The 25,575-nt window shown below is 39.4% G+C and overlaps 1 protein-coding gene across 2 annotated transcripts in view; it reads left to right on the top strand.

The window, feature by feature from the left end:
• The window catches only part of ITGA8 (integrin subunit alpha 8), a 195,684-nt gene that overhangs the window by 76,119 nt on the left and 93,990 nt on the right, over nt 1–25,575 (top strand). The window lies entirely within an intron of this gene.

Raw genomic sequence — 25,575 nt, 5'->3', positions numbered from 1 at the left:
CAGTAAATTCAAATAATAATATGTTGGTATAAAGATGAAATGAGATTGTTTATATAATATGAAATGAGGTGAGGTGTTTAATATGAGATTGTATAGAGCACAGTTTAATAAATGGTAGCTCTTCAGTCAAGTCTTAAAACAAGACTCTATTTTGGAGGTATTCTTTTTCTTAGTTGATATTATTACCCTAGTTGATATTATTTTCTTTTGCTTATTCAAGGTCCATGGTCCACAATCTTAATTTACACTACTACCTTTGCTTCCCCTGCCCCTGACAAATAGGAATATGAGAATAAGAACATAACTACTGGGACTCTGCCAGGTTGAGAACCACTCATCAGATTCCTGTTTCTGGACCCTCACTAGAAGTTTCTGCTCATATGATGAGGTTGCTGCCCTGCTATGATGTAATTCCACCACTCAGCCCATCCTACTTCTGCCCCTAAGTGGGAGAGGAGGCATAAGGGACTTCTCCCGTATCTCACTACTGTGATCTACTGGGTACCAAAGATGGAAAATACTCTTTTCCCTCAGCCCCGTAGCCATTTAAGGATATTTCATTTCGTATCAACTGGGGCCAAACTAGGGTGATGACGATGGCAGCTAAGAGGAAGGAACTGAGGAAATCATGTAAATAGGAAATAGGCAACGCTTGGTAATGACTGGCTCTAATGGAACGTGGAGGAGGTAGGAGTGGGGAGCAGTGACGGTGAAGATGACTCTGGAAGTTTGGTCCCGCATACCCGAGAAAAGTAGAATTTAATGGACCAACACGGGGAGTTTCAGCTCTAGAGACACAGAGGTTCTACCCTAGAAATAATATTTGGAAATAAATTTGGAATAAATTTGAAATAAATTTGGAAATAAATTTTCCTAACATCTAGCTTAACCACTCAGTAGTTTTTTAGACTTTTTCCAATAAGTATTGTCGTCACACACATACATAAATAGCAGTCATAAGTACTTTCATTTCTGGCACCCAAATTCTCTTTTTCTAAAAGAAAAAAATACAGATGTGTTCAGGTTTCTGTGTCAGTGCTTTCTGGAAAACTAGGGTTGACCAGAAGAGTACCTTGCATACATTATTTGAGTGATAGCATTTCAGAGAAGAAACAGCTGTGATAAGGAAGAATCTCTAAAATGCAATGATCCAGTCTAATCCCATTAAAGTTGATTGTATAACAAGGCCATCTGTTAAATGCATAGCCCAGACATTGCAGGGTGGAAGGGGGTAAGTGCAGGTTTTGTTGAGGAATAGAAATCTTAACAGGCAATAAAAACTGGAGGAAAACATGGGCTGAATGCCAAGACTACCATTGTCTTGCTATGGCCCCTAATAGGCAGTGATTATATCATGAAGCCATCTCAGACAATTATACCAAATGACATAAAGTGATCTATCATGTTGTAATGAATGTACTGTGTGTGTGTGTACGTGTGTGTATAAGCAAACAGCCAAGCAAGAGAGAACCGACAAGCAAGAGAGAACCTACACGCAAGAAGAAATCAAAGGGTGGCTTTAACCAAAGGGAATAATGCATTTTAATCAAACCCTGAGCTCCTTGAAACTGATTTGAAGTTTAGTTGAACTAAGTTCAAATCTTACAGTCAAAGTTTATTTTTACTTCTCAGACCGCTACTCAAGGTTTTATGAAAAGCAAAACATTGTTCTTCTTGAGCAAGATTTTCATAATTTCATTATAAACACATCAGACATTAGAATATTACATTTCTTGTAAAAATACCTTATGAAGTTAGATTAAATTGAATTAATTAAATCAACTGAAAGAGTTCTTGGACTTGAATCCAGCAATGTTGTAAAGTAGAAGTAAAAATGAATGGATAGATTAAAGACTTGAGTTCTAGAACCAAAACTTTAGTAACTCAGCCTCCCTGGGCCTTGCTTTCCTCACCTGAAAGTGATGTGGATGTACGGAATGCTTCTCCAAGGGGCTTTTAAAACTCTGAACTCTGATTCTATAATCCAAGATCTAGACTTACTGCCTCCCAGATTTCTCTGTAATATTGGGTAGGTTATTAAGGCTCCATCTTTGAAAAAGAAACAGGATTTAATAAAACCATACAAAGATTTCTCCGTAACTTTTTCTTGAAAATAATTTTTAACTGACAGAGAAGTTGAAAAGTTAGTACAGAGGGTCCTGTAAACCCTTCACCCAGTCTCTCTTAATATTGACATCTTGTATAGCCATAGTAAATTGGCTATTGACTAATCTATAGACCTATTAGAAATTCTAATAGAATCTCCCCATTTGTTCCACTAGTGCTCTTTTTCTAGTCCAGAATCCCACCCAGGATCCCACACTGCATTGGGCTGTCATATCTCCTCAGTCTCCTCCAATCTGCGACCACTTGATCCTTCTGTGCTGTCACCATTTGACACTTTTGAAGACTACGGCGAGACATTTTGAAGAATGTCTCTGAATTTAGGTTTGCCTGATGTTTGTTCATGATTAGATTGAAGTTATGTGTTTTTGGCGAAAGTACCACACAAATGTTATGCCCTTCCCAGTGTATCACAGCAGAAGATGATGTCTGTTGTCCTTTTACACTCTGATCACTTGCTTGCAGTGATGTCTATGAGCCAGGTTCCCCACTGTAAAGTTACTCCTTTCCCCTTTGCATAATAATTACCTTTGGAGAGATACCACGACACTATGTAAATATCCTATTTCTCACCATACTTTTGCCCACTAATCTTAGCACCCACTGGTGATTCTCGCCTACAACCGTTATTACTGTGTCATTGTGATTTTCTATTTCCAACATTCCTTCTACACTTATTAATTTCAGTTCTAAAATAAGAAAAAGATGTCTCGTCTACCTATTTATTTATTCTATTTTTTATGTCTTTGTGGACTTGTGTATGTTTTATTTTATGGGCTATAATCCATTACTGTATTTATTTATCTTTGTTGCTTAAATTGTCCTACATTTGGCCATTGGGAATTCCTGCCATTTGGTTCCTGTGTTTTTTCACCATTCCCTATCCTTTTATGAGCATATTCCTTACTTTCTGACACCACAAGATACTGCAAGCTCAGTTTGTATCTGCCCTGCCCCAGCCCTGGAATCAACCATTCTTCAAAGGGCTCTAGTTCCTCTTATTGAAGGATTGTATTTAGAAACGAAGATCTGGATACTAGGTGCACTCATGGCTGCTAGGTTGTCAAGGTAAGACTTGTAAAGCACTGAATTCTATAGATTGCCATATTCCCATACACTATATTACATTTCAAACCATGTTTATTACTTGAAATCAACAAATTAATTTTTATTTTTCAACCTATATTTTGTAAGTTAGCATTTTCGCATTTTACTTGTCAACAACAGGTATTTGGGCAACATTAGTATTATTCAGCTAATGTTGAGAACAACTACCAATTTTCTCCATTTTTTAAAGATGATAATAGTAGAATATTTACTGGTTATATGATATTCAAGAAGACTGCTTTGGAAATACAATTTATTAACTTACTCAACAGATACGTATCGGGTGTCTTTCATGTGCCTGGCGCTCTTTTAGGTTTTGACTGAATTAAACAAAGATCCTGCTCTCATGTGCCTGAGTTTAAATTCTAGCTGTGATACTGGCTGACTGTGTAACCCTGACAAGTAACTGAACTTCCTCAAGCTCTAGTCGTCATTGGTAAAATGGATATAACATATATATATGTTATATATATAACTATAACTGCTCGTTAATAGTTCCCCCTTTAAAGGGGTGTTGCACTGCCACGTGAAAAATAGAGAACTAATGAGAACCTACTGTATAGCACAGGGAACTCTACTGAATGTTCTTTGGTGACCTAAATTGGGAAGGAAACCCAAAAAATTGGGGATATATGTGTTCGTATAGCTGATTCACTTTGCTGTACAGCAGAAACGAACACAACATTGTAAATCAACTATACTCCAATAAAAATTAGATAAGTAAATAATAAAGAGGTGCTGTGGATGTTAAGTTAGAAAATATATATAAAGCAGTCAGCATTGTGAATAGCACCTAGTGGCAATCATTAGATATTAGTTATAAATGACACATTTATACTATTTTGACATAATCCGTGCCCTTAAGAAACAATGCAATCATGGAGACAAAGTATGAAACAATTAACTAATACAAGATAGCATGTGAGAAGAGTTTTAAGAAGGTTAAAATACTATAATGAATGAGTTTAAAAGAGAAAGTACTTCCGGCTAAAGTGTTCAAAGCTTCATGGGGGACGTATTGGTTAAGCAGAGTTTTAAGATATAGGTATGACTGTTAAGTGGTGATATGGAGAAGGCATTCCAGAAGAGGAACAGAGCATGAGCGAAAACTTAAAAATAAGAAAAGGCAATTTTGGAAGTGATTTGGTCCAAAGTGATGGGAGCATAAATGGAGAGAGTCAACAAAAGTAAGACTTGGGCCAGATAATAAAGGGCCTTGAATAGCATGTCAAATAATTGGTACTTTATTAGGAAACTAACAGAAAAAGATAGTATGTCTTATATTGCAAAATGACACTTTAAGTACTTCAGTCTTTAGCAATGGCTAGAATGAGTTGTAATAGAAAAGAAACTTGAGGTTAAAAGCCATTAAAGTGTCCTAGGTAAGAATAATGCACTGAACCAGGTGAGTGTAGCAGTGATACCAGTGCAGCCTGGAGGTGTCTGGGGATAAAGAGCCTCAGGGCCACCTTCAACTGCTGTTTGAGGGATGAGAACTGTTGGGTAAGCTTCCAGCCTCTCATCTTTCAGGCAGACAGTTTGGGGGCCACTGTACACACTTCTCAAGAGATCCCATCTAACTCTTACATGTTAGATTAAGGACAATAAAAGTTTTAGGGCTTCCCTGGTGGCGCAGTGGTTGAGAGTCCACCTGCCGATGCAGGGGACACGGGTTCGTGCCCCGGTCTGGGAAGATCCCACGTGCCGCGGAGTGGCTGGGCCCGTGAGCCATGGCCGCTGAGCCTGCACGTCCGGAGCCTGTGCTCCGCAACGGGAGAGGCCACAGCAGTGAGAGGCCCGCGTACCGCAAAAAAAAAAAAAAAAAAAAAGAAAGAAAAGAAGTTTTAACTTTACCCTCACTTTTTCCTTCCTAAGTACTCTTTCTCTCTTTAGGTAGATCTGAGTTTCTGACCTATATCATTTTCCTTCTCTCTAAAGAACTTCTTTTTAACATTTCTTGCAAGGCAGGCCTGTTGTCAATAAGTTCCTAAATTTTTGTTTGAGAAAGTGTTTGTTTCTCCTTCGATTTTGAAGAATAATTTTATAGGGTAAAGAATTCTAGGTTGGTGGGTCTTTTTTCTCTCAACACTTTAAATATTTCACTCTACTCTCTTCTTGCTTGCATGGTTTCTGGGGAGAAGTCACATGTAATTTTTATCTTTGCTCCTCTATAGATAAGATGCTTTCTTGCTCTGGCTTCTTTCAGGAGTTTTTTCTTTATGTTAGATTTTTTTGTAGTTTGAAAGTGATATGCCAATGTGTAGTTCTGGGGGGCATTTATCTTTCTTGATGTTCTCTGAGCTTCCTAGATCTGTGTTTGGTGACTGACATGAATTTGGGGAAATTCTCAGTCATTACTGTTTCAAATATTTCTTCTGTTTCTGTCTTTCTTCCTCTTCTGGTATTCCCATGACACATACATGATACCTTTTGTAGTTGTCCCACAATTCTTGAATATTCCATTCCTTTTTTTTTCCAGTCTTTTTGTCTCTTTGCTTGACAGTTTTAGAGGTTTCTGTTGAGATATCCTCAAGCTCAGAGATGCTTTCCTCAGTCTTATCCAGTTTACTAATAAACTATCAAAGACAGTTCTTCATTTCTGTTACAATACTGTTTGTCTCTATCATTCCTTTGTTGGTTCTTTCTTAGGATTTCCATCTCTCCTCTTACATTGACCTCCCTTTCTTCCATGCTTCTATTCTTACATGCTTTATCCAGTAGAGGCCTTAGCATATTAATCATGGTTGTTTTACGTTCCCGGTCTGATCATTCCCATGTGCCATGTCTTAATCTGGTTCTGATGCTTTCTCTGTCTCTTCCAACTATGTACATTGCTTGTTAGTATGTTTTGTCTTTTTTTTTTTTTTTGATAGCTGGGCATGATATACTGGGTAAAAGGAACTGCTGTAAATAGGCCTTTAGCTACTATGGCAGTAGATGTTGGTGTGGAATTGGGAGGGGAGGAGTGTTTCATGGGGTGTGATTAGGTCTCAGTCTTTTAGCGAGCCTGTGCTTCTGGACTGTGGCCACACGTGCTTCTTTGTTGAGATGGGATGGCTAGAGTGGGTTGAGGTTGGGCATTTCCCTTCCCCCAGGTTAGACTCTTTTTCCTATCCCAGCAGGTCAGGCAGGCTCTGGATGACTAGCTTCTCCTGAGGGTAGACCTTGTGAAGATGAATGAGTGCTCTGGTGTGTTTCGAGTTGGTTTCCTCTCCCCTCCCCTTGCCAGAAGCACTAGGAAATTGTTCTTTGATGTTCCCTGGGAGAACCTGGTAGAGATCCAGGGGAAAAAACTAACGAAAGTATACCCCTACCCACACGCCTCATGACTGGATCCCTGGAGGAGTTTAACTTTCAGAGTTGTCCACACTGAGCCTCCTGCAATTCACTAGTAGAGTCCGGGTTTCCCTGCCCCACTCTGGTTCCCGTGGAGGTTGCTGCTCTGAGAAGCTGTGAGTCTCTGCGTCTGCCTGTCCGTCTCTCCAATGTGGAGGCAACAGATTGCCCTGGGATCTCACCGCTCGTGTGGATCTAAGAAGAGTGGTTGATTTTTCAGTGTGTTCAGCTCTCTACTGGCTCGGATGGAGGGGCGACTTCCAAGCTTTTTACATGCTAGGCCAGAAACCATAAGTCTGACAGTTTAAATCTGGACTAACTACCTTCCAAACATTCAATTGTAGAAGCTGGCTTCTTTCTGAAACCCAAGGCACCAGTAAATATGACAGGATATCATTTATCCTTGATCTTACTTGTAAGTGTATAGTTAATAAAAACTCTCTGATGGCCATGGCTCCTTTTATGGGTGGGTGGGCGCTGGTGAGTGGGAGTTAGTTCCCCTGTACTTAGAACCTCTCCTTTACTTCTGAGCTCCCGGGGCGTGTTCTTCATATAAGTCATTTTTAATTGATGAATATACGATTTAAAAGTTGAGTGTAATTTGCTTGAAGCATCCCTTCTGTCTTTGCACACCCTGGACATCTTCCTGGGAGTTCGCTTCCCACTTAGGAGCCCAGTTCAAATGTCACTTCCTCAGGAAGCCTTTCCTGACTGTTGTCCTTCCTCTAAAAACACTTCTCTCAGATTGAAATGACACATTTTTTTGCGGTTATTTGATAAATGCATCTTTCACCCCTCGAGACTGGACACTTTATTAGTTGAGGGCAAGCAATGGATTTAATTTTGCTCATTATGGAACTCTAGTGTCCCAAGCAGCGGCTGGCACTGGAGGTGGCTAGTAAATGCTTGTTGAATGAATGAGTAAGAATAAATGAATGAATAAACCAATTTCCTCACAGCCACACACCTTGGCATACGAACTCTTTCCCTCCTTTCTTTACCTGGCCACTATCTTCGAACTCTACTTAAGTCCAACAAATTATCTTATTCTTGTGTAGAATAAGAATAGACCTGGACAGAAAGAGAAAGACAAGTATCGTATGGTATCACTTATATGTGGAATCTAAAATACAACACAAATGAACTTGTCTATGAAACAGAAACAGAAACACAGACATAGAGAACAGACTTGTGGCTGCCAAGTGGGTGGGGAGTGGGGAAGTGATGGACTGGGAGTTTGGGATGAGCAGATGCAAGCTAGTATATAGAGGATGGATAAACAACAAGGTCCTACTGTATAGCACAGGGAACTGTATTCAATATCCTGTGATAAACTGTAATGGAAAAGAATGTATATATATATATATATATATATATATATATATATATATATATATATATATATATAACTGAATCACTTTGTACAGTAGAAATTAATACAACATTGTAAATCAACTACACATCAATAAAATAAATTTTTTAAAAAGAATAGACATGTAAGTTGAGACGATGAGGCTCTTTTAAATAAACCTGGACTTCCTCTCCTTGGATCACGGGAGGCTCCACTCAAGGTGGTGCACTCATTCTTGACAAGCAGAACCCTTGACCTTTGTTCTGTATTCACTGGGCATTTAAATGCCAAACTGCTAGACTAAGAGAACCAGTAGCCAGCTTGATAGAAACAGCACCAAACTGGGAGTCAGGGGGCCCATATTCTCGTTTCTTCACCCATCATTTTCAGCTCTGTAATCTTGGATATACCACTTACATCTCTGAACCTTAGCTTCCCACTGCTCAGGATTGTTATGAAGGCGATTTGCAAACTGTGAAGAACCCTAAGGAGTCAATATATGTTATTTCTTAACCTCACCCACTAGATGGAGGTGAGAGGGACCTGAAAGAAACTCAAATGATGAGATCCAGATGCTCTAATGCTTTGCACCAGACCTAGCCCTATGCCTTAAGGCGATGACTCAGGTAACATGCGTAGAGCTTCCTAAGAATCAAGGGGGAGAGATTTTCAGAATAACTAACCCAGCAGCAAAATCCTCTTCAGTACTTCTTATTAGCAAACACTGTTCATGTGACACCCTTCTTTCTATGTATGGCCATCATCTTATATTTTCTTGCTGGCATTTTCCTGAGATGATATTAGTAATAGCCAGTTTCCTAAAAACTACCAGCCCTGGGCTTCCCTGATGGCACAGTGATTGAGAGTCCACCTGCTGATGCAGGGGACACAGGTTCGTGTCCCGGTCCGGGAAGATCCCACATGCCGCGGAGTGGCTGGGCTTGTGAGGCATGGCCGCTGAGCCTGTGTGTCCAGAGGCTGTGCTCCGCAACGGGAGAGGCCACAACAGTGAGAGGCCCGCGTACAGCAAAAAAAAAAAAAAAAAAAAAAAAAAAAAAAAAAAAAAACAAACCTACCAGCCCTAATAGAAATTCATAAGTGCGTGAGGGTACAACAGAAAGCGTGGGGTCTGGCCCGCCTTCAGGCTAAATTGTGATGCAGGTGAAGCTCATCTGGGGGGATGCTCAGCCCCTCTCATCTCCAGCTTCCTTTTCTTTCTGTCCCTGACAGCTCCTCTATACCAGCTGCGGAAGCTTATACTACTTCCTCTTCTCAAATGTGCAGCAGAGAAGGATCTAATATACTTATTCCCATCAGATATAAATGATGCAGGGAAAGTAGGTCGCACCCAGGGACTCTGATCCAGTGGGTGCTGGCCTGCATCTTTAACAAGCCCTCTTGGAGAGTTGACTGATAGGCTATCAGTGCTCGAGGGCAGGGAATGTGCTGGTTTGCTCACTGTTGAGTCCTTGGCAGCTGGGACAGGACTTGGCTCACGTGGGTGTTCAATCACAAGTTGCTGAATGAGGGTCCCCAGGATAGGGAACCACTGCCCACACCTTCTTTTCTTCCTCTGCTCCCTCCCTTTCAACTCTATAAATTTGTATCTTACTGTATCAGTTTTCCAGTGCTGCCATAACAAAGTACCACACACTGGGTGGCCCAAACAACAGAAATGTATCTCCTCACACAACTGGAGACTACCAGTTCAAGTTCAAGATGTGGGCAGGGTTGGTTTCTTCCGAGGCCTCTCTCCTTGGCTTGTAGATGGCCATCTTCTTTCTGTGTCTGCACATGGTCTTCCTTCTGTGTGTGTCTGTGTCCAAATCTCCTCTTCTTACAGGACACCAGCCAGATGAAATTAGGTCCCACCCTAATGACCTCATTTACCTTACCTCTTTAAAGACCATTTCTCTAAATAGAGTCACATTCTGAGGTACCAGAGGTTAAGACTTCTACATCAAATTTGGGGGGATGGGGGGATACAATTCAGTCCATATTGCTTAGCAAAGTTTTAAAGTCCCTCAAGGTTTTAATCATAGGATTTTCCCTATCAGGATGGATGTGGGAGTAGTGTCTTGTGGGATACTGAAACTGAGCACGACCCTGTGGGGCTCCTGGGCACAGAAGCCTTTAGGTGTCCCTGTTTCTTGTTTGTAGGGAATATACTTCAGCCTCCATGACCTTCCCTGAGTTCCAAAGGGCAGGTTCAAACAATTGTTTGTCAGTGAAGGGAGGGAATGCAGAGACAAGGGAGGAGCAGTCAAGAAACAATAGTGCAGCCTTGGGGCAGGGTCCTGGTTCCGCCTCAAGGGATACACATGACAATATCTTTGAGCTCTTCCACAGAACTAAAACCCCCAACAAATGGAAGATGTTCCAGAGAGAAGGTCACAGTTTGATAACCTTGAGAATCACAGAAGCTCACCAGAAGACCACCTGAGGCCAGATTAAAGGAATTCAGGCCCTGATCCTTATTAGCAACCCCACCCTTGAATGACTGCTATAAAACTCCTCACCAAATCCCCCTGGATTGGGACACACAGTTTTGAGGGGCACTAGCCTACTGTGTCCCCCTTTGCCTGTCAAAGCAATAAAGCTATTCTTTTCTACTTCACCCAAAACTCTGTCTCCGAGATTTGATTCAGCACTGGTATACACAGGCCGACTTTTTGGCCTCAATACCAGACTCTTTTGGAGACTGTGAAATCATTCCCAGTAGTCAGCCACTTATAAATGAGATTGGTTGAAAAGAAACAAACTTTTCTCCAAGACTTTTAGCAACTGACTGGACAGCACACATATTGTAAGTGTGGCCACAACAAGGATAAAGTGAAATGCCTTTGATCCAGTGACATGAAATGCAACTAGCGAAGCATCAAGCAATGGTAGGGGGAAAGGGGTGATGCTTACGTCCACAGGATGCTAATAACACATAGAAAACAATTTTCATAAGGCAGACTTATCATTTGATAGTTCACTCTTATTTTTTGTGGGATTTTTTTAAAAAAGAAAATAAAGTCTCAGTAAATTAGAATGTTGCAACCTAATACCACAATCCAACTCATAAATGTTTTCCTTCAGAGTTCATTTGGAAGCATTTCAGACAGACTGTTAGGATTATTACTTTCTGGGATAAGATCATGCATTTTTTTTTCAAACATTTTCTTCCTCAACTCATAACCCTCCTCTCAGTAATATTTTACATGTTGCAATAAAAAAGCAAGGAGGAAAGGCAGCCTCTGTCTATTTTTAGATAAACACACTTACCAAATTCAAGGAGACTTATCTAAATGCCTGCTTCCCACAGACATGAGCTGTTTTTCCAGTGCCAAACTCTTAAGCCAATTTCGTAACCCACTTACAAGTCAGCATTACCATATTGACACAGCATCTTTAACCCCATCATTTTACACGTTATCTTTAATCCTGTTGTTTCTCTTAAAATCATCCTTTTATGAAAGTGAGCAGACCCTGGGTGGGTCTAGGTAAACAGCTATACTTGCCAACCCTCGGTTCATCTTTAAAATGCTGTGGGAAGGGGCTTAGCAGAGATGGAGCTGGGACAGTGATGAGGAGTGTCTGGAGGAGATGCTGTGGGCTGTGAGCATGAGCAATGCCAAGACAGGAGCCAGAAGTCTATGGATGTTGAGCTCAGGGAGCTGAGTCATGGAGGTGGGCCAGTGTGATGTCCAGGTCTGGTTAAGCCAGCGAGAATGCCAGAAACTGTCCCATAAAGGAGGCAAGACAAGACACAAATTCTGCAGGAGCCCAGCTGACTCAAGAGGCAAAGCACAGTCCTGGATTGTAAATCAGAGCTGAGAAAGTACAGTCATGTGACCCCAACCAGTTCTACTGAGCTCTTGGCTTTCTCATCTGGAGAACCTTGAAGGCTTCACCAGAGATTTGGCAACCAAGAGCGACTTGTCCAGAGTCATTAGGAAGCCAGTGGCAAAGTAAACTGGAAGTTAGAACTCCTAAATTTCTACCCTCTATTCAGGAATTTTCCACTTGAAATAGAACACTGCATTTAAAAGAGGGCTTCAAAGAGATTACGGAGATTCAATGAGAAAGAATTTACAAATCAAAATCGGCCTATAGGTACAAAAACCTGTATACAAATGTTTATAGTGACTTTCCAAAAACCGGAAACAACACAAGCTCCCCTTAGCCAGGGATGGATAAACAAACCATGAGCCGTCTGCACAGTGGGGTACGACTCAGCATTAAAAAGGAATGAACTGCTGACACATGCAAGGTCATGGATGAATCTCAAATGCACTAAGCTCAGTGGAAGAAGCCAGATCCAAAAGGGTACATACTATTGGTGCAGCCATTATGGAAAACAGTATGGAGGTTCCTCAAAAAAACTAAAAATAGGGTTGCCATAGGATCCAGCAATCCCTCTCCAGGGCACATAATCGGGAAAAACTATCATTCAAAAAGATACGTGCACCCCAGTGTTCACTGCAGCACTATTTACAATAGCTAAGATGTGGAAACAACCAAAATGTCCATTGACAGATGAATGGTAAAGAAGATGTGGTACATATATACAATGGAATACTACTCAGCCATAAAAAAGAATGAAATAATGCCATTTGCAGCAACATGGATGGACCTAGAGATTATCATACTAAGGGAAGTAAGTCAGAGAAAGACAGATACCATATGATGTCACTTATATGTGGAATCTAAAATGTGACACAAATGAACTTATCCATGAAACAGAAACAGACTCACAGACACAGAGAACAGACTTGTGGTGGCTGGGGAGGTGTGGGGGAGGAGGGGATTGGGAGTTTTGGATTAGCAGATGCAACTAGTATATACAGGATGGATAAACAACAAGGTCCTACTGTAGAGCACAGGGAACTACATTCAATATTCTGTGGTAAACCATAATGGAAAAGAATATGAATATATGTATAACTGAGTCACTTTGCTCTACAGGAGAAATTAACACAACATTGTAAATCAACTACACTCCAATAAAATAAATTTAAAAAAATAAAAAATAAAGAGAAAAGGCCAAACAAGGTAAACCAAAAAAAAGGCTACATACTGTATGCCTCCATCTATGAGGCATTCTGGAAAACAGATTAGAGGATGCAGGGGTCTAGGGGTGGGAGCGGGCTTGACTAGAAAGTGCATGGGGGACATTCTGGGATGATGGAGTTGTTCTATATCTTGGTTGTGTTGGTAGTTACACAACCAGATGAATTTATCAAAGCTCTGAGAATAGGATACTTCTTAAAAAATTTTTATTGGAGTATAGTTGATTTACAATATTGTGTTGGTTTCTGCCGTACAGCAAAGTGACTCAGTTATACATATACATATATCCACTCTTTTTTAGTCTCTGTTCCCATATAGGTCACTACAGAGTATTGAGTAGAGTTCCTTGTGCTATACTGTAGGTCCTTATTAGTTATCTGTTTTATATACAGTAGCAGGTATATGTTAATCCCAATCTCCCAACTTATCCCTCCCCCACTTACCCCCTGGCAGCCATAAGTTTGTTTCCTACATCTGTAACTCTATTTCTGTTTTGTAGGTAAGTTCATTTGTACTCTTTTTGTAGATTCCACATATTAGGATACTTTTTAAGGATGAAATTTACTGTATGTAAAATACACTTGAATTTTAAGATTTTTTAAAAGGTAGCCTGTAGTTATGCTCCTGGGAAGCACTGGGACAAAAACAGGTAACAGCCAGAATTTGGCCTTGCCACTTACTATATTTAATTTTTCAGAACCTCATTTTCCCCATTTTAAAATGGGGATAATTAAGGTATCCACCACATGGGATTGTTGTAGCAATGAAATGCATATACTTAAAATATTTAGAAGGTTAGCTTTTGTTTGATACATCTCTGCACAGCTGTCCAGTATAGCCTCAGGATAAATTCCTAGAAGTGCAAATTCTGGGCCAAAGGTTTGCATTGTCCTACATACCAAAAAAGCACCTTCTAAGAAAATTGTGCCGATTTATATTCCCTCAAACAGAGCGTATGAGTTCTTGGTTCTCTTCTCTCTGCCTAATACTAAACTTTACCTTTTTATTGGACTATTTATAGTTTTATTAATTTGTGTGAGTCTGTCATAAAATAGGGTTAATAATAATAATTAACATTTATGTTTTCATAGGTGCCAGACATTTTTGAAAGCATTGAAAAATATTCCCATTTGATCAGAGGTCTGCATTGTAAACATCTTCTCCTGTTTCTTTCACTTCTCTTTTGAACTTGCTTCAGTTTTTAAAAAGAAGATTCAATCTTAAAATTCCTTTGTGATTTCTACATTTCGGGGGTCATGTTGAAGGGGGCGCTTTCCTTTTGAGTCATCATTATCTTTTTTGTAAATATAAATTTATTTATTTTTGGCTGCATTGGGTCTTCATTGCTGCACGCAGGCTTTCTCTAGTTGTGGCGAGCGGGGTTTGCTCTTCGTTTTGGTGCACGGGCTTCTCATTGTGGTGGCTCCTCTTGTTGTGGAGCATGGGCTCTAGGCGCATGGGCTTCAGTAGTTGTGGAACCCAGGCTCAGTAGTTGTGGCTCGTGGGCTCTAGAGCGCAGGCTCAGTAGTTCTGCCGCACGGGCTGAGTTGCTCTGCAGCATGTGGGATCTTCCCAGGACCGGGGCACGAACCCGTGTCCCCTGCATTAGCAGGCGGATTCTTAACCACAGCGCCACCGGGGAGGCCCTTGAGTCATCATTATTTTTTCATACAACTCTTAGTTTCACATTCCCATGTTTCTCATTTATTTGGAAGCTCTTTATAGCATATCTCACTGTCCAGAATTATTCTGAAATGGTAAATGTCTTTTAACTCCAAAATTTAAAAGGCGTTTGATAGCATTTTGAGCAAGAGAGCAGCACTCGTATATTTCTTAAGAAGATAAGAGAGTAAGAAGTAGGAAGAAAGAAGGTAGCAGGTAAGAAGGCTCACAGCTTATGAAATGCCAGTGCTTGGGTGACCGTGGAGGCTTCCCCCCATGAAACGCCTCTGGCAGACTCTTTCATCTAACCCTGTCATTACTCTTCCTGTTGTCTTCCCCTCCCATCTGCCCCCTTCCATGAAGTTTCCATTCTCTCCTTTCTGCCCCCCTGCCTACGTAGGCCCAGACCTCAAATCCACACTCAGAACAAAGCTGATGTTTTCACACTGAACTTCTTCCAACTCTAAAATTTCTTTCAGAGATTAATGAAATCAGACCCTATAGTCCAAGTACCACTTTAGAGACTTGGCTCTTTACTTCTTCCTCGTTTAAAAACAACGGTTTTAGTGAAATAAAATACAAAACAGAGGTGTAATACATCTCCTATGACCTCACATTTTTTAGGGTTATTTTTTCTTGCCAACTGATCCTGCATTCATGCTAATGTCCCCTTTTTGTATCCTTAAAAGTACTCAGTTCCATCAAAAGCCAAAAGGAAAATAAACTATGTTTCTCAGGCAATGTGAGGTGATAACAAAGGACTCCAGCATTTTTAGAACAGTTTTTGATTAAGGGGAAAGAACCAATTTTAGTGGCCAAATGTTTCTTCAAGGGAAAAATTAAAAGGCTAAATGTCTTTGTATAAAGAAAGGCAAAGTTTTTGTTTGCTTGTTTTCAGAATGTGCTTTTAAGAAGTTTCTGTAAGAAAGGAAAGTAAACATCAGATAAAGGTATAAGACCTGTTGTCTCAAAGTGAGGGAAAAAGTTCAGTTATGAATCCAAATATTAGCACCAAAATTTGTCATCAGATTATCATTGAAATTCCTTGATGTGAAAATACACACACTACTGTATTTAAGATAAAGAGCCAACAAGGACCTGCTGTATAGCACAGGGAACTCTACTCAATATTCTGTGATAACCTATATGAGAAAAAAAATCTAAAAAAGAATGAATATATGTATAACTGAATCACTTTGCTGTACACTTGAAACTAACACAACATTGTAAATCAACTAACTATACACCAATAAAATAAAAATAAAAAGAATACAGTAAAAGTCCCGAGGCAGGGGTGGGGGGAGAAATTCCTAAGCATGGCAGAATTATGCAAGATTTTTAAAAATCGTGTGTGTGTGTATATGTATGTGTATATATATGCACACATATATACATATGTGTGTATATAGAGAGATACATATGTGTATATACATCTATGTACTCAAATATATGTATGTATATATATGGAACATAACAGCATATATATATATATGGAAATCACATAGCACTTATCAAAAGAAATCGCATATTCTGGAAGGACAAATTGGCTAGAAATACAAACCAGCAGATCCATTCTCCTCCCCTGGAGAAATCTGATAACTTTAAGGTCCTGAGCATAAATGCTTCTGGCCTTTTCCAGCAGGCACAATACCAAGGTGGTGTCTCAAAAGACAAACATACTTTTGGTGGTAGATAACTGTTTTCTTGGCCTCTGAATAACTGTGGCCACATTCTCATGAAAAAAGGAAATATGGCCTGTTTTGCCAGTTATTTGATTTTTCCAGAGTAGGAAAATTCCCACCCTGAGGCCTAGGAATCAAGAGTTCCCAAAGAAAAAGGCGTGCTGCTCTCGACCACCAGGAGCGTGGCTCTCAACTTCTCTGTAATGACAGTCTGATCATGATGCAGCTTCTGAATCTGGAGCCTCTGTGTGTGTATGTGTTTCTCTCCCAACACCTTCAAGTGCACATGCCAAAATTCAGCAGAACTTGATTGTAGTTAACATTAGCCTATCTTAAAAACTGTTTCATTTTCCTCATCTCTCTCTTCTTTAATATATTATCTCATGATTACTTATCCTCCTAGTTCACAGGTATTTATAAAGTCCCTGCCCTGTCTCTGGCACTGTGTCTGGTGCTGTGGATGCAAAGATTATTTCTTTCTTCATTATTTCAACCCCTACCACTCCATAAAATCTTTGTGATATGCAAACCTGAGGAAAGATTCCTGCCCTAGAGGAGTTTATAGTCTCATTTTCTTGGCCATTTCCAAAGAGTCAATTCTTACAATTCTTCTGTTATTTATAAAGTGTCTAATCTCAAGATACAAACATTTCACCTTATTTGGAGACAAAAACAAAGCACATGATTCCCTTGAATCAGTTTCATAATGGAACTTTCCTGTCCGTGTCTCATGTCAATAGATACGGATCAGGCCAAGTGCCACCTGTGTTATACTTGTCTAAATAATTAAGTCCAGGGTTATAGAGGAAGAACAGAGTTCATGTTTCTTCAAATCAGTAGCTCTTTTTCCTCTGACATAGCAAAAACGCACTGATGTGCTGGGAGAGACGAATGTAACAGAAAAAAAATAAATGTGAAAATCTTTGCAAAACTTGAAATTCTGATGTGATTTTAAAAATTGGTAGACTTAGAAACTTTGACTTCTGGTTTCAAAGATTTGAACCCCTGGAAAAGAATATTTTATTCCATGAATCATAGATGGTCAAGTTGTAACCCTTTACTTAACAGTCTTCCTTAATCTCACAGAGCTCCTCAGATGACCTTCATTTGACTTACTAAACATTAGCATGCACATCTTTTAAAATATGGAGCTTTGGAGTCCAGTCTTGAGCCTATGATCTGAATCTGATTTTGTATCTATAAACAAGAGAGTTTTTAAAGAACTTTTTAAATTGAAGTATAGTTGATTTACAATATTGTTAGCTTCAGGTGTACAGCAAAGTGACTCAATTAAATGGATATATATATATATATATATATATATATATATATATATATATGCTTTTTCTGATTCTTTTCCAATATAGATTATTACAAGATGTTGAATGTAGTTCCCTGTGCTATACAGTATATCCTTGTAGTTTATTTTATGTATAATGGTGTGTATCTGTTAATCCCACGCTCCTAATTTATTCCTCCTCCATCCCTTTCCCCTTTGGTAATGACACATTTGTTTTCTATGTCTATGAGCCTGTTTCTGATTTGCCTCAATACATAAATTCATTTGTATTATTTTTTAGATTCCATATCTAAGTGAGATCATGTAATATTCGTCTTTCTCTGTCTGACTTCACTCAGTATGATAATCTCTAGGTCCATCCACGTTGCTGCAAATGGCAATATTTCATTCTTTTTTATGGCAAAGTAATATCCCATTGTGTGTGTGTGTGTGTGTGTATACACACACACACACACACACACACATATATATACATATACCACTTCTTCTTTATCCGTTCATCAGTTGATGGACACTTAGGTTGCTTGAATTTTGACTGTGATTTTAATCCTGAAGCCATTTGAGTCCATTTTTTTTTTTTGAAGATGTTGGGGGTAGGAGTTTATTAATTAATAAATTTATTTTTGCTGTGTTGGGTCTTCGTTTCTGTGCGAGGGCTTTCTCTAGTTGTGGCAGGCGGGGGCCACTCTTCATTGCGGTGCACAGGCCTCTCACTATCGCGGCCTCTCTTGTTGTGGAGCACAGGCTCCAGACGCGCAGGCCCAGTAGTTGTAGCTCACGGGCCCAGTTGCTCCACAGCATGTGGGATCCTCCCAGACCAGGGCTCGAACCCGTGTCCCCTGCATTAGCAGGCAGATTCTCAACCACTGTACCACCAAAGAAGCCCCATTTGAGTCCATTTTTTAAAAAACATTTTTAACAAGAATTATTGTATCTTAGGTTGGGTTCTTTTAGAGCAGACATTAAGACAAGGATTAGAAGACAAGTGGTTTGACGAGATAGCCTCATCCACCAGAGGGCAGACAGCAGAAGCAAGAAGAACTACAATCCTGCAGCCTGTGGAACAACTACATTCACAGAAAGATAGAAAAGATGAAAAGGCAGAGGGCTATGTACCAGATGAAGGAAGAAGATAAAACACCAGAAAAACAACTAAATGAAGTGGAGATAGGCAACCTTCCAGAAAAAAATTCAGAATGATACTGAAGATGATCCAGGACCTCAGAAAAAGAATGGAGGCAAAGATCAAGAAGATGCAAGAAATGTTTAACAAAGACCTAGAAGAATTAAAGAACAAACAAACAGAGATGAGCAATACAATAACTGAAATGAAAACTACACTAGAAGGAATCAATAGCAGAATAACTGAGGCAGAAGAACGGATAAGTGACCTGGAAGACAGAATGGTGGAATTCACTGCTGCGGAACAGAATAAAGAAAAAAGAATGAAAAGAAATGAAGACAGCCTAGGAGACCTCTGAGACAACATTAAATGCAACATTCCATTATAGGGGTCCCAGAAGGAGAAGAGAGAGACAAAGGAGCCGAGAAAATACCTGAAGAGATTATAGTCAAAAACTTCCCCAACATGGGAAAGGAAATAGCCACCCAACTCCAGGAAGTGCAGAGAGTCCCATACAGAATAAACCCAAGGAGAAACATGCCAAGACACATAGTCAATCAAATTGGCAAAAATTAAAGACAAGGAAAATCACTGAAAGCAGCAAGGGAAAAACAACAAATAACATACAAGGGAACTCCCATAAGGTTAACTGCTGATTTCTCAGCAGAAACTCTACAAGCCAGAAGGTAGTGGCATGACATATTTAAAGTGATGAAAGGGAAGAATCTACAACCAAGATTACGCTACCCGGCAAGGATCTTATTCAGATTCCATGGAGAAATCAAAAGCTTTAAAGACAAGCAAAAGCTAAGAGAATTCAGCACCACCAAACCAGCTTTACAACAAATGCTAAAGGAACTTCTCTAAGTGGGAAACACAGGAGAAGAAAAGGACCTAAAAAACAAACCCAAAACAATTAAGAAAATGGTAACAGGAACATACATATCGATAATTACCTTAAACATGAATGGATTAAATGCTGCAACCAAAAGACACAGGCTCACTGAATGGATACAAAAACAAGACCCGTATATATGCTGTCTACAAGAGACCCACTTCAGACCTAGAGACACACACAGATGGAAAGTGAGGGGATGGAAAAAGATATTCCATGCAAATGAAAATCAAAAGAAAGCTGGAGAATCAATACTCATAGCAGATAAAATAGAATTTAAAATAAAGAATGTTACAAGAAACAAGGTAGGACACTACATAATGATCAAGGGATCAATCCAAGAAGAAGATATAAAAATTATAAATATATATGGACCCAACATAGGAGCACCTCAATACATAAGGCAACTGCTGCTAATAGCTATAAAAGAGGAAATCGACAGTAACACAATAATAGTGGGGGACTTTAATACCTCACTTACACCAATAGACAGATCATCCAAACAAAATTAACAAGGAAACACAAGCTTTAAATGACACAATAGACCAGATAGATTTAATTGATATTTATAGGACATCCCATCCAAAAACAGCAGATTACACTTTCTTCTTAAGTGTGTATGGAACATTCTCCAGGATAGATCACATCTTGGATCACAAACCAAGCCTCAGTAAATTTAAGAAAATTGAAATCATATCAAACATCTTTTCTGACCACAAGGCTATGAGATTAGAAATCAATTACAGGGGGAAAATATGTACAAAACACAAACACATGGAGGCTAAATAATATGTTACTAAATAACCAAGAGATCACTGAAGAAATCAAAGAGGAAATCAAAAAATACCTAGAGACAAATGATAATGAAAACACAATGATCCAAAACCTATGGTATGCAGCAAAAGCAGTTCTAAGAGGGAAGTTTATAGCAATAAATGCCTACCTCAAGAAACAAGAAAAATCTCAAATAAACAATCTAACCTTACACCTCCAGGAACTAGAGAAAGAAGAACAAACAAAACCCAAAGTTAGCAGAAGGAAAGATAACATAAAGATCAGAGTAGAAATAAATGAAATAGAAACAAAGAAAACAATTGCCAAGATCAATAAAACTAAAAGCTGGTTCTTTGAGGAGATAAAATTGATAAACCATTAGCCAGACTCATCAAGAAAAAGAGGGAGAGGACTCAAATCAGTAAAATTAGAAGTGAAAAAGGAGAAGTTATAACAGACATCACAGAAATACAAAGCATCCTAAGAGACAACTACAAGCAACTCTATGCCAATAAAATGGACAACCTGAAAAAAATGGACAAGTTCTTAGAAAGTTATAACCTTCCAAGACTGAACCAGGAAGAAATAGAAAATATGAACAGACCAATCACAAGTAATGAATTGAAACTGTGATTAAAAATCTTCCAACAAACAGAAGTCCAGGACCAGGTGCCTTCACAGGTGAATTCTATCAACGTTCAGAGAAGAGCTAACATCCATCCTTCTCAAACTCTTCCAAAAAATTACAGAGGAAGGAACATTCCCAAACTCATTCTATGAGGCCACCATCACCCTGATACCAAAACCAGACAAAGATACTTCAAAAAAAGAAAATTACAGACCAATATCACTGATGAATATAGATGCAAGAATCCTCAACAAAATACTAGCAAACAAAATCCAACAACACATTAAAGGGATCATACACCATGATCAAGTGGGATATATCCCAGGGATGCAAGGATTTGTCAATATATGCAAATCAATCAATGTGATACACCATATTAACAAATTGAAGAAGAAAAACCATATGATCATCTCAATAGATGCAGAAAAAGCTTCTGACAGAATTCAACACCCATTTATGATAAAAACTCTCCAGAAAGCGGGCAAAGAGGGAACGTACCTCAACATAATAAAGGCCATATATGACAAACCCACAGCAAACATCATTCTCAATGGTGAAAAGCCGAAAGCATTTCCTCTAAGATCAGGAACAAGACAAGGATGTCCACTCTCACCACTATCATTCAACATAGTTTTGGAAGTCCTAGCCATGGCAATCAGAGAAAAAACAGAAATAAAAGGAATACAAATTGGAACAGAAGAAGTAAAACTGTCACTGTTTGCAGATGACATGATACTATACATAGAGAATCCTAAAGATGCCACCAGAAAACTACTAGAGCTCATCAATGAATTTGATAAAGTTGCAGGATACAAAATTAACACACAGAAATCTCTTGCATTCCTATACACTAATGATGAAAAATCTGAAAGAAAAATTAAGGAAACACTCCCATTTACCAATACAACAAAAAGAATAAAATACCTAGGAATAAACCTACCTAGGGAGACAAAAGACCTGTATGTAGAAAACTATAAGACACTGATGAAATAAATTAAAGATGATACCAACAGATGGAGAAATATACCATGTACTTGGATTGGAAGAATCAATATTGTGAAAATGACTATACTACCCAAAGCAATCTACAGATTCAATGCAATCCCTATCAAATTACCAATGGCATTTTTTACAGAACTAGAACAAAAATCTTAAAATCTGTATGGAGACAAAAAAGACACCGAATAGCCAAAGCAGTCTTGAGGGAAAAAAAAACGGAGATGGAGGAATCAAACTCCCTGACTCCAGACCATACTACAAAGCTACAGTAAAGAAGAGAATATGGGGCCTCCCTGGTGGCGCAAGTGGTTGAGAGTCCGCCTGCCGATGCAGGGGATACGGGTTCGTGCCCCGGTCTGGGAGGATCCCATATGCCGCGGAGCGGCTGGGCCCGTGAGCCATGGCCGCTGAGCCTGCGCGTCCGGAGCCTGCGCGTCCGGAGCCTGTGCTCCGCAACGGGGGAGGCCACAACAGTGAGAGGCCCGCATACCGCAAAAAAAAAAAAAAAAAGAAGAGAATATGGTACTGGCACAAAAACAGAAATATAGATCGATGGAGCAGACTAGAAAGCCCAGAGATAAACCCACGCACCTATGGTCAATTAATCTATGACAAAGGAGGCAAGGATATACAATGGAGAAAAGACAGCCTCTTCAATAAGTGGTGCTGGGAAAACTGGACAGCTACATGTAAAAGAATGAAATTAGAACACTCCCTAACTCCATACACAAAAATTAACTCAAAATGGATTAGAGACCGAAATGTAAGACCAGACACTATAAAACTCTTAGAGGAAAACATAGGAAGAACACTCTTTGACATAAATCACAGCAAGATCTTTTTTGATCCACCTCCTAGAGTAATGGAAATAAAAACAAAAATAAACAAATGGGACCTAGTGAAACTTAAAAGCTTTTGCAAAGCAAAGGAAACTACAAACAAGACAAAAAGACAACCCTCAGAATGGGAGAAAATATTTGCAAATGAATCAACAAAGGATTAATCTCTCCAAAATATATAAACAGCTCATGCAGCTCAATATCAAAACAACAAACACAATCCAAAAATGGGCAGAAGGCCTAAATAGACATTTCTCCAAAGAAGACATACAGATGGCCAAGAAGCACATGAAAAGCTGCTCAAAATCACCAATTATTAGAGAAATGAAAATCAAAACTACAATGAGTTATCACCTCACACCAGTTAGAATGGACATCACCAGAAAATCTACAAAGAACAAATGCTGGAGAGGGTGTGGAGAAAAGGGAAGCCTCCTGCACTGTTGGTGGGAATGTAAACTGATACAGCCACTATGGAGAACAGTATGGAGGTTCCTTAAAAAACTAAAAATAGAATTACCATATGACCCTGCAATCCCACTCCTGGGCATATACCCAGAGAAAACCACAATTAAAAAAGACACATGCACCCCAATGTTCACTGCAGCACTATTTACAATAGCCAGGTCATGGAAGCAACCTAAATGCCCATCAACAGACGAATGGATAAAGAAGATGTGGCACATATATACAATGGAATATTACTCAGCCATAAAAAGGAACGAAATTGGGTCATTTGTAGAGACGTGGATGAATCTAGAGACTGTCATACAGAGTGAAGTAAGTCAGAAAGAGAAAAACAAATATTGTATATTAACGCATATATGTGGAATCTAGAAAAATGGTACAGATGAACCGGTTTGCAGGGCAGAGAGTGAGACACAGACGTAGAGAACAAACGTACGGACACCAAGAGGGGAAAGTAGTGGGGGGTGGTGGTGGTGGTGTGATGAATTGGGAGATTGGGATTGACATGTATACACTAATATGTATAAAATAGATAACTAATGAGAACCTGCTGTATAAAAAAATAAATAAAGTTCAAAAAAAAAAAGAAGGCAAGTGGTTTGAGAAATATCCCCAGAAAATTATTGCTAAGAGAGTAGGGAAGAGAGATGTGGGAAGGGAAGATTATTATCAAGAGGCTGAGAGGGTGGGCAACTTGGGCTCTGTCTAGCTGGGGACATCTGGGAGACAGGGAAGTACATGTCTCAGAGTCACCCTAAGAAAGCAGCCGCTTGAGCCCATTACCTGCTTATCCATCCAACTCCCATGCATTCATGGACCGAGGACAATGCCCTGGCCCAGCCAAGAGAGGCCCCTAGAGAAGAACCATATTTGCTTGTAGCCTGGCCAGTTCCTTTGTTCTGGAAAGGTGAATGCCAAGGACATGTGGTTACAAATCATTTTCCTGTACGAATTCCATTGAACCAGTTTAAGTTCTTGATTGGCTTTCCATATGGCACTGACAAAGGAGTTCCCCCCTCTCTTTTTCTTTTGTTTTTTTTTTTTTTTTCATTTTCACTTCTGTCCTACTAGAATTAACTGATTACAGTTTCAGCTATTGTAAGTTTTCTTGTGTGGCCGTTATTTCTTCTGAATCCAGTTTTCCCATCTTTGCTTCTAAATGTTACTCTGCAGATATCACCATGGTCATTTTAATTTTTGTTTGATTGCATCCACCGAGAAAGAATAACCATTATAAATGAGATTAAGAAAAACAGAGAGCTCTGCCTATATATCAGCCGGTCACTGAGGTCACTGTGAACATTCCCCCTCAAATAGTCTAAGATTGCTCTGTTGCCCAGCACCACTGTAACCCAGCTTCACCTCTTATGTACTTGTGTGAACTTCAATGAATGTATCAGTGAGCCTCCTAAGTCTCAAATTACTCTTCTGTAAAATTGTGCTAATAATATGATAGAGACTTCTTAACTTGTTAAGAATAAGTTAAAGTAAATCCATTAAAAGCATTCCTGGCCTAGAATAAGCGTTCAATATGTGCTGTTTATTATTATCATTGTTGTGGTCATTTAATATTTTTGTATAGTGGTTTCCCTGCTCACCCAGGGGGGCATACGTTCCACGACCCTCCAGTGGATCCCTGAAACCCCGGAGAGTACTGAACCCTATACATACTATGTTTTTTCCTATACATAAAGCTGGATTTATAAGTTAGGCACAGTCAGAGATGAACAACAATAACTAATAATAAAATAGAACAGTTATAACCATATACTATAATAAAAGTTATGTGAATGTGGTTTCTCTCTCTCTCAAAATACCTTATTGATACAAATTCAATGCCTTTTCCATCTTAACTAAGCACTTCTCACCCACCGTGGCTTTCACTTTTGCAGTTTGAGATGTGATAGCAAAACCAGCACGGCTTTCTTTTTCCTTCACAATTTCACAGAGAGAAGATTCCTTCTTACCACAGATCTTAGCAACCTCGGCATAGGATTTTGTTTCCTTATTAAGTGGAGAACGTTCACCTTTTTACTTAAAGGAAGCACTTTATGGCTTCTCTTTGGCACATCTTAATTGCCAGCATCACTCCTTCTAAAAAAATTTTTTAATTTTAATTTTAATTTTTTTTTTGGCCATGCCACACGGCGTGTGGGATATTAGTTCCCCAACCAGGGATCGAACCACTGTCCCCTGCAGTGGAAGCATGGAGTCTTAACCACTGGACCA

This window comes from Mesoplodon densirostris, chromosome 4, assembly GCF_025265405.1.
Source record: "Mesoplodon densirostris isolate mMesDen1 chromosome 4, mMesDen1 primary haplotype, whole genome shotgun sequence".
Lineage (NCBI taxonomy): Eukaryota > Metazoa > Chordata > Mammalia > Artiodactyla > Ziphiidae > Mesoplodon > Mesoplodon densirostris.
Note: the sequence above shows the minus strand (reverse complement) of the source record. Positions and strands in the feature narration are given on the sequence as shown.